The sequence below is a fragment of the Eurosta solidaginis genome, chromosome 4 (genome assembly GCF_040869045.1).
Source record: "Eurosta solidaginis isolate ZX-2024a chromosome 4, ASM4086904v1, whole genome shotgun sequence".
Taxonomy (NCBI): Eukaryota; Metazoa; Arthropoda; class Insecta; order Diptera; family Tephritidae; genus Eurosta; species Eurosta solidaginis.
Window position 1 is genome coordinate 75,981,540 of NC_090322.1, and position 12,954 is coordinate 75,994,493.

Below are 12,954 nucleotides of genomic sequence, written 5' to 3' on the forward strand. Positions count from 1 at the left end.
GTAGTCATCATATTACAACTTCTGCATAACATCCGCAAGGAAATGGTATGATAGAAAGGTTCCATAAGCAGTTAAAGGCTACGATTATGACTAAAAATGGAAAAAGTAGTTGGTATGATCAGTTACCGATAATACTTCTGGGTTTACGATCAGTATATAAGGAAAGTATTTCGGTCACATCTTCTGAGATGGTTTTCGGACAAAATTTACGTCTACCTGAAGAAAATATTTCTCCAGAAGAACTTTTACAAAGTTTAAAAACAAATTTTAAAAATTTAAGTTCAAATTTAACACATAACAAAATCTTAATACAGACATTTATATTTCAAAAGATTTGGAAACTTGCAAATATGTTTTTGTTTGGGTTATTAATAAAATAAATTACAACATCCATTTGAGGGACCTTTCAAAGATGTGGGAAAAGACAAACAATATTTTAAGCTAGAAATGGATGGTGATATTAAAATAGTTCCGATAGATAGACTTAAACCAGCTTTTATTGAAGTTCAACAAACATTAGACACTAACCATTACACTAACAACATTACAAAAATTAAGAAACATGTTACGTTTAATTTATTTGATATTAATTCTCTGGAAGGGGGAGTATTGTAGGGACTTTGTTAATATTTTTGTTATTGTTTGTTAATATTTACTTTATAAATTTTAACTTTGTTATTTGATATTATTTAGATTTAGGTTGTTTTTGAATTTATGTTTTTCAAAAGAAAATTTTAGATTTTTATATTGATTCAATTTTGTGACAGAAATAAATATTTTTTGGAATACAAGAAGTTAATATTTTAATATTTATTAACCAACTACACTGTCATCATTATGTCAAATTGTTGAAATTCCTTTCAGATTCTTTACTTTCGTATTGCATTATTTTTCTACGACTATCTCATTTTTTTATGATAAAATTGGTTGAAGTTCCTATGTTTCATTCTTATTTTTCGCATTACATTATTTACATACATTTACAAAAGAAAATTTAATGAAATAAGTGCACTTAACTGAGTTCAATAATATGAAAACAGTTTTGACAAAACAGCGCAAGTAGTCTTATACTGAAAACATTATATTCAATAATCGAATGCACCTAAATTTAAATTTTTTCTTGTCACACTTATGCTGCTACAATCCCAAAAATTTTATAGGCTGTCTTGTTTTGATTTCGAATTCAAAACACATTGCGAACATTTTCTATTAGCAATATAGGAGTATTACATATATGATTCTATCAGATATCCACAGGAAAAGAACGATGGTTGCTTCAGGAAATTATATTAGACCCTCGAGTTTCCCATATGTGTCGATAACTCAGTTCAAAAACATATGTTTTTTTGACATTAACAGAGGTAGAATATTGAAGTTGGAACAGTGGTGGCCAAGCAAAAAAAGGGGAAACAATATCAGTAAAAACTAAAAGCAGCTATAAATTAAAGTGGAAAAAATGAAATTATATTTGCGGCTAAGTACTACGGTACAAATATAATGCGATTATCGCCAGTGAGTAGTGTGCTGATATCAGGGTGGTATCCCCTGGGGCAGCAAGTGACAGGAGGGATGTTGATGATTTCTAAGATTACATCGCTTGACCGAGCATATATGCCATGACGTTCTAGGACATTGTCCCTGCGGCCGATGTCGAGATCGAATATATTATATTGCACTGAGTGGCGGATGATACACGCGAGACCGCCTCCATTTCCGCTCTCGCGTTCTTTTCTGTGGACGTTATACCAAGAGCAGGTCTGCACAGCAGATCTTGCTGTGAGTTTGGTCTTTTGAATCGCAGCAATGCGGATGTTATGCCGTTTCATGAAATCAACTATCTCCGTGATCTTCCCAGTTAATCCATTACAGTTTTATTTTTGCATATGATAGGTATGCACACGTAGATTAATCCACAAGTCGACCCAAGGTTCTATCATTAACGGTTTAGGTGCTACGAAGGTTAATCTATAAGCGATTATTGTGCTATCTCTTGAGCCAAGCAAGATTTTCTATGTTGTTGTTGTTTTCTATAGTTTATTTTTGTGTATGATAGGTATGCACGTGTAGATTAATCCACTAGTTGACCCAAGGTTCTATCGTTAACGGTTTAGGCGCTACGAGGGTTAATCGGATAATCCACAATTTTACCCAAGGATATATTATTAACGGTTTATGCGCTACGAGGTTTAATCGGTTACCAAGTAAGCTTTTCTAATTTAATATTTGCATATGATAAGTATGCACGTGTAGATTAGTCCACAAGTTGACCCAAGGTTCTATCATTAACGGTTTAGGCGCTACTAGGGTTAATCGGTTAATCGATATGCGACTATTGTGCATATCTCTTGAACCAAGCAAGATTTTCTAAATTACATTTTTTCGTATGATAGGTATGCAGGTGTAGATTAATCCACAAATTGACCCAAGGTCCTATCATTAACAGTTTAGGCGCTACGAGGGTTAATCGGTTAATCTATAAGCGATTATTGTGCAATCTCTTGAACCAAGCGAGATTTTCTAACTTTTATTTTTGCGTGTGATAGGTATGCACATGTAGATTAATCCACAAGTTGACCCAAGGTTCTATCATTAACGGATTAGGCACTGAAGTGCAACGGTGAAGACGTCGTTACTCTAGGGTTAAGTGACAGGTGACAACGCCTGAGTTGAAGGAGGCCAGGACGCAATTGCTGTTGTGGCCCTGGGACTGGAAGTCCCTGGGTAAGCATTGGGGTACCCGGTGTAGTTGCGTTTGCGGTCTGGCAGCATGGCGCGATGAAACCCGTCGGGGGGTTTCCGTCGCCGAGACCAAAACATCTAGGAAAGTGGCACCGCCCAAAACAGGAACTACATTGGGCAGATGTTGCTAACATATATATTCTGTGCAGGCAAACGGTACAAAAGGTGGTAGGGACTAAGAGTCTGTTTCCTTGACCTACTCGATTGCTAGTGCCGGAAAGAGGGGAGAAGGCGGGGGTGGGGCTGAAGCTCGGTATTGTTATCGACTCTACTGCGGAGATTGTAGTTATGAGTAGGAGCGCCCGTAAGAGCCGGTAGCGCCATGAGGCGCGAGCAGCAGCGGGTACTTGTTGTGGCCTCCTGAGCAGCAAAGCTGCTGGAAGGTAGTGGGGGCGCTATGGCGCAGATTATGGGACGCCCTTGGGCGCGAACAGCAGGGAGCCACAAAAGATTTATAAAAGTTACGACGACGTCGGGTTTTGGGATCTAGCCCAGAACAACCTGTCCGATGTAACCATCCCTTGGACGTGACACACTGACAAGAACGTGGCCGTCGTGAAAAGATTATTTTCCGGCATACCTAGCAAAACCATTTCTCAAGACCAGGGTCAGGTGTGGGACCCGGATTGGGTTAGATACCTTCCAGGACCAGGAGAGTATGGCGCAGTCCCGCTGCAAGGATCTGCTGGGACCATGACAATTTGTGGGAGGGACGCAACAAATTGAATGGGGTTACACTGAAATGACAGCCCTTGGTCGAGAAAAATTCCGTGAATATCTTTTGAACGATGCAATTTTTTTTTTTTTGCCTCGAATTATTTTGCCTCGAATTATTGATAGTGAGGTCAAAAAAGCTCATTGTTTTACCCTTATTGATACACTTTTTTTAAATAATAACCTATCTATGAGGACTGCGTCCTTAAAAAAATTTTATAAAATAACTTGATACCCACCCTAAGCGAATAGGTCAATTGTTTTGTTCTGAAGTGACGATACGTATAAGTTCATATGTAGATGCATACTTAATTAAATACACGGTAACATTTCACAAGACGGTGAGACACCTAAATTTTATCAAAAATGTTCAAAAGAGGTATCAAAAGACCCCTTTATCTTTCGACAGAAATATAATTTTTAATTTCGGAGTCTAAAAACGAAGGTCGAAACGCATCTAATTTTTGAAAAAAAATTTGGTTGTGCACCGTCTTGTAAAATTGGAACAAATTCAGAAAAATATTAGTAAAATAATATATTTTTCATACCTTGTTAACTGTAGGAAGTTCTAATATCAAAGCAACTGGTGAAAACGACACTGTACCAGAGGTTTATAATAACAGGCACCAGGTTGGTTAAACTAAAAGTCTAGAACAGGGGTTGGCTGCTAATACGCGTTCAAAAATATCGGGAGAGAAGTCAAACGACGCGTCTTGAGATCAGTATTAATTATCTGCAGGCGGAAAATGAAAAATGACCCCGGCTTCCTCCCAAACCGGGGGTGGGATCCACGGTATTTTTGCATTGGCGGCCTTTTAAAAAAAAAAAATTACCCAGGCCAGTCCACCAATGGGGTGGGATCGAAATTAAATCCATTTGTACATAAAATTTGTTTAGTGCACATTGCAACAACCACATGAAATTGCCAACTTCAACTGCATATATCTCCGGGCAAGTATACAAATTTTGGAAAGTCTAGAACAGGGGTTGTTGTTGTTTTATTAACAGTGCTACGCACCATTCAATGGGCACGACCTCTCACAAATTGCCATCAAAGTACTCTAACGGGAGTTCAACAGGGGCGGACCATAGGGAGATTGGTGTTAGAGGCGTATATTCCACATTACAATTGAAAAGATAGTTGGTTTCATGTGGGGACACATCGAATGCAAAGCATACATTACGTATGTCCGAGTTGATTCTGGACAAGTAAGAGTCTAACCTGTTACAGTATCCAGAACGAAATTGGGCCAGGGTGACTCGTGTCTCGACAGCTAATATGCGTCCAAAAATATCGGGAGGATGCAAAAAATGCGTATTGACTTCGAAAACAATAATCGGAAGGCAGAAAAGAAAAATTTTGTCTCTGTTAGGAGATATTTGCACTTGAAGTTGGCAATTTTCATGTGCTTATTATTATGTTGTGGTGCAGAAAAAAGGGGTATTCCACGGATTTAATTTTGATCCCACCCCATTGGTGGACCGGCCAGGAAACATTTTTATAAGCGCGGCCAAAGTCCACCAGAGCTTCCCAAGGCAGCCGGTTCTATGTACTGGAGCGACTCGGGATTTTTCCCAACCAAGGGCTGTCATTTCAGTGTGACCCCATTTAATATGTTGCGTCCTTCCCATAAATTGTCATCCTTCCAGCAGATCCTTGTTACTGTTGTTGTAGCGATAAGGACGCTCCCCGAAAGGCTTGGGGAGTGCCATCGATGTTGATGGTCCTTTGCCGGATGCTGATCCGGTACGTTACGGTACCCAGCCCGACCATCTCGGGAACGATTTGTTATGACCCCATGCGACCCTCTAGGCCATCCCGCCCTTCCACCCGAGATACATGAGGAGCTCGTGACCGCCAGAGCCTCGGCTGTTAATTTATTTATTTATAGACTTGCCCAGTTGAAGCAGCTTTTCTACCTCCGCAATCATTTTGTTGTTACGCGGCTTCATTTTGTAAATAAAGGTTAATATTTCCACTTTTCACAGCGAACTAGGACTAATTGATCATAGCTGGAATAGCAAATACCAAGTCAACCCCTTATCTTAGTAAAATACCGAATAACGGTATTTAACGCCGCTCCTACTTTATCAAAGTGCAAAAAATTTTAATGAGCGCAAAAGGGAACACTATGCCTATCCTTACTTAAAGACGAATTGTGTTAAATGCATTTGTTGTTGTTTTTGTTTATAAATTAATTTTTGCCCCAAAAACAATGGCAATGCTAATAACCTGGTTGATTTCTGTCATATTATAACACTACGTTTTGTGTATGACATAACCTGCAAAATTGATTCTTAAGTGTTCACTTTTGCTCCATAGTGTATACATTGTGCTGGCAACCTGAAAGGGTTGCGCTACACAACCCTTTGAATCTGTTTGGTATTTAGTCGCCTCTTACGACAGGCATACCTACCGCGTGTATATTCAAACCCCCTAACACGCTCGGGGGTCCAGCAGAACCTTGCAACGGGACTGCGCCATATTATCCTACCTTCACCTTAGCCCGGTACAGAGAAATGGTGTTGCTGCGTATACCGGAAAAGAATATTTTTAGGACGGTCACACTCTTGTCAGGGTGTCACGTGAAAGGGTTGGTTGCATCGCACAGAATGTTCTGAGCTAGACCCCGAAACCCGACGTCGTCGTAACTTTTATAAATCTTTTGTGGCTTCTTACTGTTCAGCATCAGCCCCCTCCCCCGTCTTCTCCCCCTCTTTTCGGCACTAGCACTCGAGTAGGACAGGGAAACGGACTCTTAGTCCCTACCATCTTTTGCAGCTTTTGCCAGCACAGAATATATATGTTTGCGATATTGGTTCTGTTCCTGCCTTGTACGGTGCCTCTTTCCTAGATGTTCTGGTCTGAGCGACGGCAACCCCCGACGGGTTTCATCGCGCCATGCTCACAGGCCGCAAACCCAACTACACCGGGTACCCCAATGCTTACGCAGGGACGTCCTAGCCGCTCTCAAATCAGGCGTAGTCACCCGTCACTTACCCCCCGATTGACGACTTCTCCCGCGTTGCACTTCAGAATTCTGCAGCTAAACTGTAATGGATTAACTGGGAAGATCACGGAGATAGTCGATTTCATGAAGCGGCACAACATCCGCATTGCTGCGATCGTAGTGACCAAACTTACACCAAGATCTGCTCTGCAGACCCGCTCTGGGTATAACGTAATCGTCGTTATCACCCACCACTCAGTGCAATATAATCTATTCGATCCCAACATCGGCCGCAGGGACGGTGTCCTGGAACGCCAAGGCATATCTGTCCGGTCAGGCGATGTAAATTTTGAGATCATCATCTACATCCCTGTCACCTGTTGCCCCAGTGGATACTGCCCTGACATCAGCGCACCACTCACTGGCGATAAACGCATCTTATGCGATTTCAATGCCCACCACGATCTACGGCATGACAGCAAGAGTGAGATGTTGGCGGAACAAATACGAAACGATGTTCTGCACAATAAACGGAGACGACCCCACTCGTATGGTAGGAAGCTGTCACAGTTCGCCTGAACTATCCATCGTAGGCTTGGGCTAGTCCCAACTGCGTCAACTGACAGCCGATGCGACCATGGCATCTGACCACCTGCCCATACTTTCGCTCAAGCGATCTGCCGACTTCATCACCACTGAATACCGCACTTTCATCAATTTTAAGTAAGGAAAGTGGGATGATTACAAATCTTATACTGTCAATCGCTTTGCTGCCCTCCCTATCCCGACTGATGCCCGCCAAGGGGAGCGTGCTTTCCGCAACGTCCTTGAATCCACCTCGGCTCATTTTATTCCCACCGGAAAAATTCCAGAAATCCGGCCACTTTTTCCGTCGAATGCCGTAAATTTAGCGAAAACGTGACTTATAAGACAGCACGACCCCGAAGGGATATAAACCAACGCATCCGATTGCTTTGGTGAGCATGCAGCCGCAATTGTACCAAAAATCCAGAGCCATAATAAATTCCTCAAATATCTTGCTGGCAGTACTTGGAGAAAAGATAAAGAAACGCTCATTACCACTTACAAAGCAATTGGTCAGCAGATTGCATGCTACGCGTCCTCGATATGGTAGCCAAGCCTAAAGATTACCCACTGGAAGCTACGGGCCTGCCAAAATACTGCCCTTAGAACCGCCACAAGTTGTCTTCTTATGTCCTCAGAACACCATCTACTTAATGAGGCTAAAATACTCCCCATCAGGGAGAGAAATAAGCATTATGAGGAAATAAGGCACCTGAGAACACAGCCGTATGAAGCCAAAAAACACAAGCAGGTCCTCAGTGAACTCCACAAACAGGCGTCGAACCCCTATGTCAGGAATTGCTCGGTGAATCCTGTACTCAAAGAACAATACCCTAAACTTGCAGAAGAGGACGCACACTCCCTAGGGAAACGCGAGTCACTCTAGCTCAACTTCGATCTGGATACAGTAACAGGTTAAATTCTTACCTATCCAGAATCAACCACGACATACCAAATGTATGCCCTGCTTGCAATAAGTCTCCAAATGACACCAACCATCTCTACATTGCAATGTGGAACCAACGTCTCTCACACCCTTCTCATTATGGTCCTCCTGTTGAAACAGCAAGTTTCCTTGGACTCCCGTTAAAGGACCTTGATGACAATTTGTGATTCGCTTCCCAAGGCAGTCGGTTCTATGTACCGGAGCGACTTGGGATTTTTCCCGACCAAGGACTGTCATTTCAGTGTGACCCCATCTAATTTTTTTCGTCCCTCCCACAAATTGTCATCCTCCCAGCAGCTCCTTGCAGCAGGACTGCTCCATATTCTCTTACTCCGGGAAGGCATCGAATCCAATCCGGGTCCGTCTCCTGACCCCGGTCCTGAGAAATGGTTTTGCTGCATCTGCCGGAAAAGAATCTTTTTAGGACGGTCATACTCTGTTCAGTGTGTCTCGTGCAAGGGATGGTTGCATCGGACAGGTTGTTCTGGGCTTGATCCGACGTCCACGTAACTTTTATAAATCTTTTGTGGCTCCTTGCTGTTCGCGCCCAAGGGCGTCCCGTAGTATACGCCTTAGCGCCCCCCCCCCCCCACTATCTTCCAGCAACCCCGCTGCTCAGCAAGTCACAACAAGTACCCGCTGCTGCTCGCGCCCCACGGCGTCAACAACTCAAACAGCTGATACCACTCATAACTACTACCTTCGTAGTAGAGTTGGTACCAATGCTGAGCATCAGCCCCTGCCCCCGTCTTCATCCCCCCTCTTTTCCGACAGCAATCGTGCAGGTCAGGGAAACAGATTCTTAGTCCCTACCTCCGTTTGCACCGTCTGCCAGCACAGAATATATAGGTTTGCGACATCAGCCCAATGTAGCTCCTGCCTTGGGTGGTGCCACTTTCCTAGATGTTCTGGTATCCGCGACGGCAACCCCCTGACGGGTTTCATCGCGCCATGTTGCCAGGTCGCAAACCCAAATCATCCGGGTACCCCAATGCTTGCCCAAGGACGTCCAGTCCCAGGGCCACAACAGCAATTGCCTTCCACAACCCAGGCGTAGTCACCCGTCACTTACCCCCAGAGTGGCGACGTCTCCCCTTATGCACTTCAGAATCCTGCAGTTAAACTGTAATGGACTAACTGGGAAGATTACGGAGATAGTCGATTTCATGAAGCGGCACAACATCCGCATTGCTGCGATTCAAGAGACTAAACTCACAGCAAGATCTGCATTGCAGACCTGCTCTGGGTATAACGTCCACAGGAAAGACCGCGAGAGCGGAAATGGAGGCGGTCTCGCGTTTATCATACACCACTCTGTGCAATATTATATATTTGATCCTGGCATCGACCGCAGGGTCAATGTCTTAGAACGTCAAGGCCTATCTGTCCGGTCAGGCGATGCAAACCTAGAAATCATCAAATCTACATCCCTCCTGTCACCAGTTGCCCCAGTGGATACCACCCTAATATCAGGGCCTTACTCACTGGAAACAATCGCATTATCTTAGGTGATTTCAATGCCCATCATGATCTATGACATTCAAACTTGCGGGCGGACAGTGGGGGTGAGATGTTGGCGGATCAAATAGAAGAAACGACGTTCTGCACAATAAACGGAGACGCCCCACACGTATGGTAGGAAGCTGTCACAGCTCGCCAGATATCTCAATCGCGATCGCAGAACTCGTAAACTACGTCAACTGGCAGCCGATGGTAACATTGGCATCCGACCACCTGCCCATACTTATTTCGCTTGAGCGTACCGCCGACTTCATCGTCACTGAAAAACGCACTTTCATAAACTTCAAAAAAGGAAAGTGGGAAGAATATAAATCCTTTACAGACAGCCGCTTTGCTGCCCTCCCTATCCCGACTGATGCCCGCCAAGGCGAGCGTGCCTTCCGTAAGGTCATTAAATCCGCCTCGGCACATTTCATTCCCGCCGGGAGAATTCCCGAAATCCGGCCCCACTTCCCGGCGGAGGGCGCAAACTTAGCGAGAGAACGTGACCTTATTAGACAGCTTGATCCAGGCGACCCCCAAATAAGGGATATAAACCAACGCATCAGATTGCTTGTGGATGAACACAAGCGGGCGAAATGGGAGGAGCACCTAAGAGGTTGTAACCTCTCTACCGGTGTGGGTAAACTTTGGTCCACCGTAAAGTCCCTATCGAATCCGACTAAGCACAAAGACAAAGTTTCCATCGCCTTTGGTGACAAAGTGCTGTCGGACGCGAAAAAATGCGCGAGCGCTTTCTGCCGATAAAATATAATGCATCCTACGGTCGACAAAGGTAGACGGAGAGCCAATAGACACGCACATAAACACAAATTCAGCGCGTTACCAATCACCATCACCGCTAAAGAGGTTGAGGACGCCATTGGTCGTGCTAAACCATCCAAAACAGTGGGCCCACCTTTGTCATACCTGAGAAATGGAAAATGGCCAAGGTGGTCCCGCTGCTAAAGCCTGGGAAACCAGCTAACATAGGTGAGTCGTATCGTCCGATATCTCTCCTATCGCCAGTGGCAAAGACGCTTGAAGCCATTTTGCTCCCTTATTTCGAAGCAAATTTGCAGCTAGCCCCTCATCAGCATGGCTTCAGAAAACTCCATAGCACTACCACCGCGATAAATGCCATTAGCACACAGATAAATTGCGGTTTAAATCAATACCCCCACCACAGAACTGTACTCGTAGCGCTAGACCTATCAAAAGCTTTCGATACGGTCCACCATGGCTCGTTACTGCAGGACCTGGAAGGGTCTACCCTTCCCCCATGTCTTAAAAGGTGGACCGCAAATTATCTGGGTGGTCGGCAGGCATCGGTGCAATTCAAAAACGAAACATCAAAACCAAGGAGAATTAAACAAGGGGTGCCACAGGGTGGTGTCCTCTCCCCACTTTTGTTTAATTTCTACATATCTAAGCTACCTTCACCACCGGAAGGAGTCACAATCGTTTCCTACGCCGATGACTGCACAATAATGGCCACAGGCCCAGGCCCAAAGATCGATGCGCTATGCAATAAAATAAACGGCTACCTCCCTGATCTCTCCAGTTTTTTCGCCTCGCGAAAACTGGCATTATCACGGACTAAATCTTCTGCGACCTTGTTTACAACATGGACGCCCCAAATGTCGACCATATTGAACATCCACGTCGATGGCACTACGCTACCGACTGTCCTACACCCCAAAATCTTGGGTGTGACGTTTGATCAGGATCTACATTTTGGTGAGCACGCAGCCGCAATTGTTCCGAGAATTCAGAGCCGTAACAAAATCCTCAAATCCTCGCTGGCAGTACCTGGGGAAAAGATAAAGAAACGCTCATGACTACATACAAAGCAATTAGCCAGCCGATTACGTGGTACGCGTCACCCATATGGTCGCCAAGCCTAAAAATCACCCACTGAAAGAAACTACAGGCCTGCCAAAATACTGCTCTCAGAATCACCACGGGCTGTCTTCTTATGTCCCCAGAACACCATCTGCATAATGAGGCGAGAATACTCCCCATCAGGGAGAGAAATGAGATGCAGACCAAACAGTTCCTGTTGAATACCCAGAAACCTGGGCATCCCAACAGACATCTGATTGATGAACCAGCACCGCCTAGGGGCTTAAGGAGTCATCTCCGTAAGCATTTTGAGGAAATACGGCACCTGAGAACCCAGCCGTATGAAGTGAAAAAACACAAGCAGCTCCTTGGTGAACTCCATAAACAGGCGTCGGACCTTTATGCCGGGAATTGCCCGGTGAATCCAGTGCTTAACGAAAATTATCCAAGACTTGCGGAAGAGGAACGCATACTCCCCAGGGAAACGCGTGTCACTCTTTCTCAACTTCGTTCTGGATACTGTAACAGGTTAAACTCTTACCTATCCAGAATCAACCCCGACATACAAAATGTATGCCCCGCCGGCAACGTGTCCCCACATGCCACCAACCATCTCTTCAATTGTAATGTGGAACCAACGCCTCTAACACCCCTTTCCTTATGGTCCACCCCTGTTGAAACGGCAAGTTTCCTTGGACTCCCGTTAGAGGATATTGATGACAATTTGTGATCGGTCGCGGCTATTAGGTGGGGCGAGCATTGCTACAACAACAACAACAATTTGTGATTGGTCGTATCTATTGGATGGGGCGAAGCACTGCTACAACAACAACAACATCCACCAATGCAGAAAGGTGTTCTGCACAAAAATACTATGGATACCACCCCTGTTCGGGGAACCACGGGTCATTTTTCGGTTTTTCGTTAACATCTTTTGAATGAGTTAGAATTTTTATTTTCCGTCTTCGGATTATTAATACTGACGTAAAAACGTGTCGTTTGACACCTCCCGATATTTTTGGCAGCGTATTTGGAGTCGCTCTGGACTAATACCCTATCTCCGTGCGAAGATACAATTTTTGGTAAAAGTCTAGAACAGGGCTCGACTGCTAACATTGACAATAGTCATTCGATTTGCAGCCGACAAACTTTCGCTAAAAGTACAATGTATCGCCTGTTACTTTAGAAAACCTCTTTCATTTTACGACAAAAAAAAAACAAATTTCAACTATACCAAAATAAGCTGGGCTTAAATAAAGATGTGTTTCATTCGATAAAAGAAAATCACTTAAAGAGTATTTTTTAAAGGTCCCAAGCACATACCAGAATTACCAGACCCTACAAGAATACTGACTATCATATGACTATCATCTGATTGTCAGCAATGTCAACCTAACGATCAGCGCCTCATACAAACTTTCTATCACAAACTTAAGGGGACTTGCGCAAATGTGATGTAAACAACTGTGTACGTGTGAGTTTTTGTCTCTTTCTTATACACCAACATGGCCTACTGATTAAGTATATAGCCGTACTGCTCACTCTCATTCCTTTTCCTGGATCAGTGCTGACACTACAACTATCAAAAAGTGTCATAAATGATAGTATACTGTGGATATCAGGTTTGACTGTTATACTATCATAAATGACCATTGTTATATTCCGCCAAAAATG

The 12,954-nt window shown here is 44.0% G+C and overlaps 1 protein-coding gene across 20 annotated transcripts in view; it reads right to left on the reverse strand.

Annotated features, from left to right (window-relative positions):
- The window catches only part of Tre1 (Trapped in endoderm 1), a 713,802-nt gene that overhangs the window by 572,685 nt on the left and 128,163 nt on the right, over positions 1 to 12,954 (reverse strand). For 2 of the 20 annotated variants that reach the window (XM_067782133.1, XM_067782114.1), the window contains exons 1-2: positions 12,287 to 12,508; positions 4,002 to 4,101 (exon numbers count right to left, since the gene is read on the reverse strand). The exons of 1 other annotated variant lie outside the window; for it this stretch is intronic. The gene's annotated coding sequence lies outside the window, so the exon portion shown is untranslated. Of the gene's footprint in view, positions 1 to 4,001; positions 4,135 to 12,264; positions 12,575 to 12,954 lie in introns of those variants that run through there. 17 more of the 20 variants (XM_067782132.1, XM_067782111.1, XM_067782125.1 and 14 more) reach the window with 16 other exon arrangements.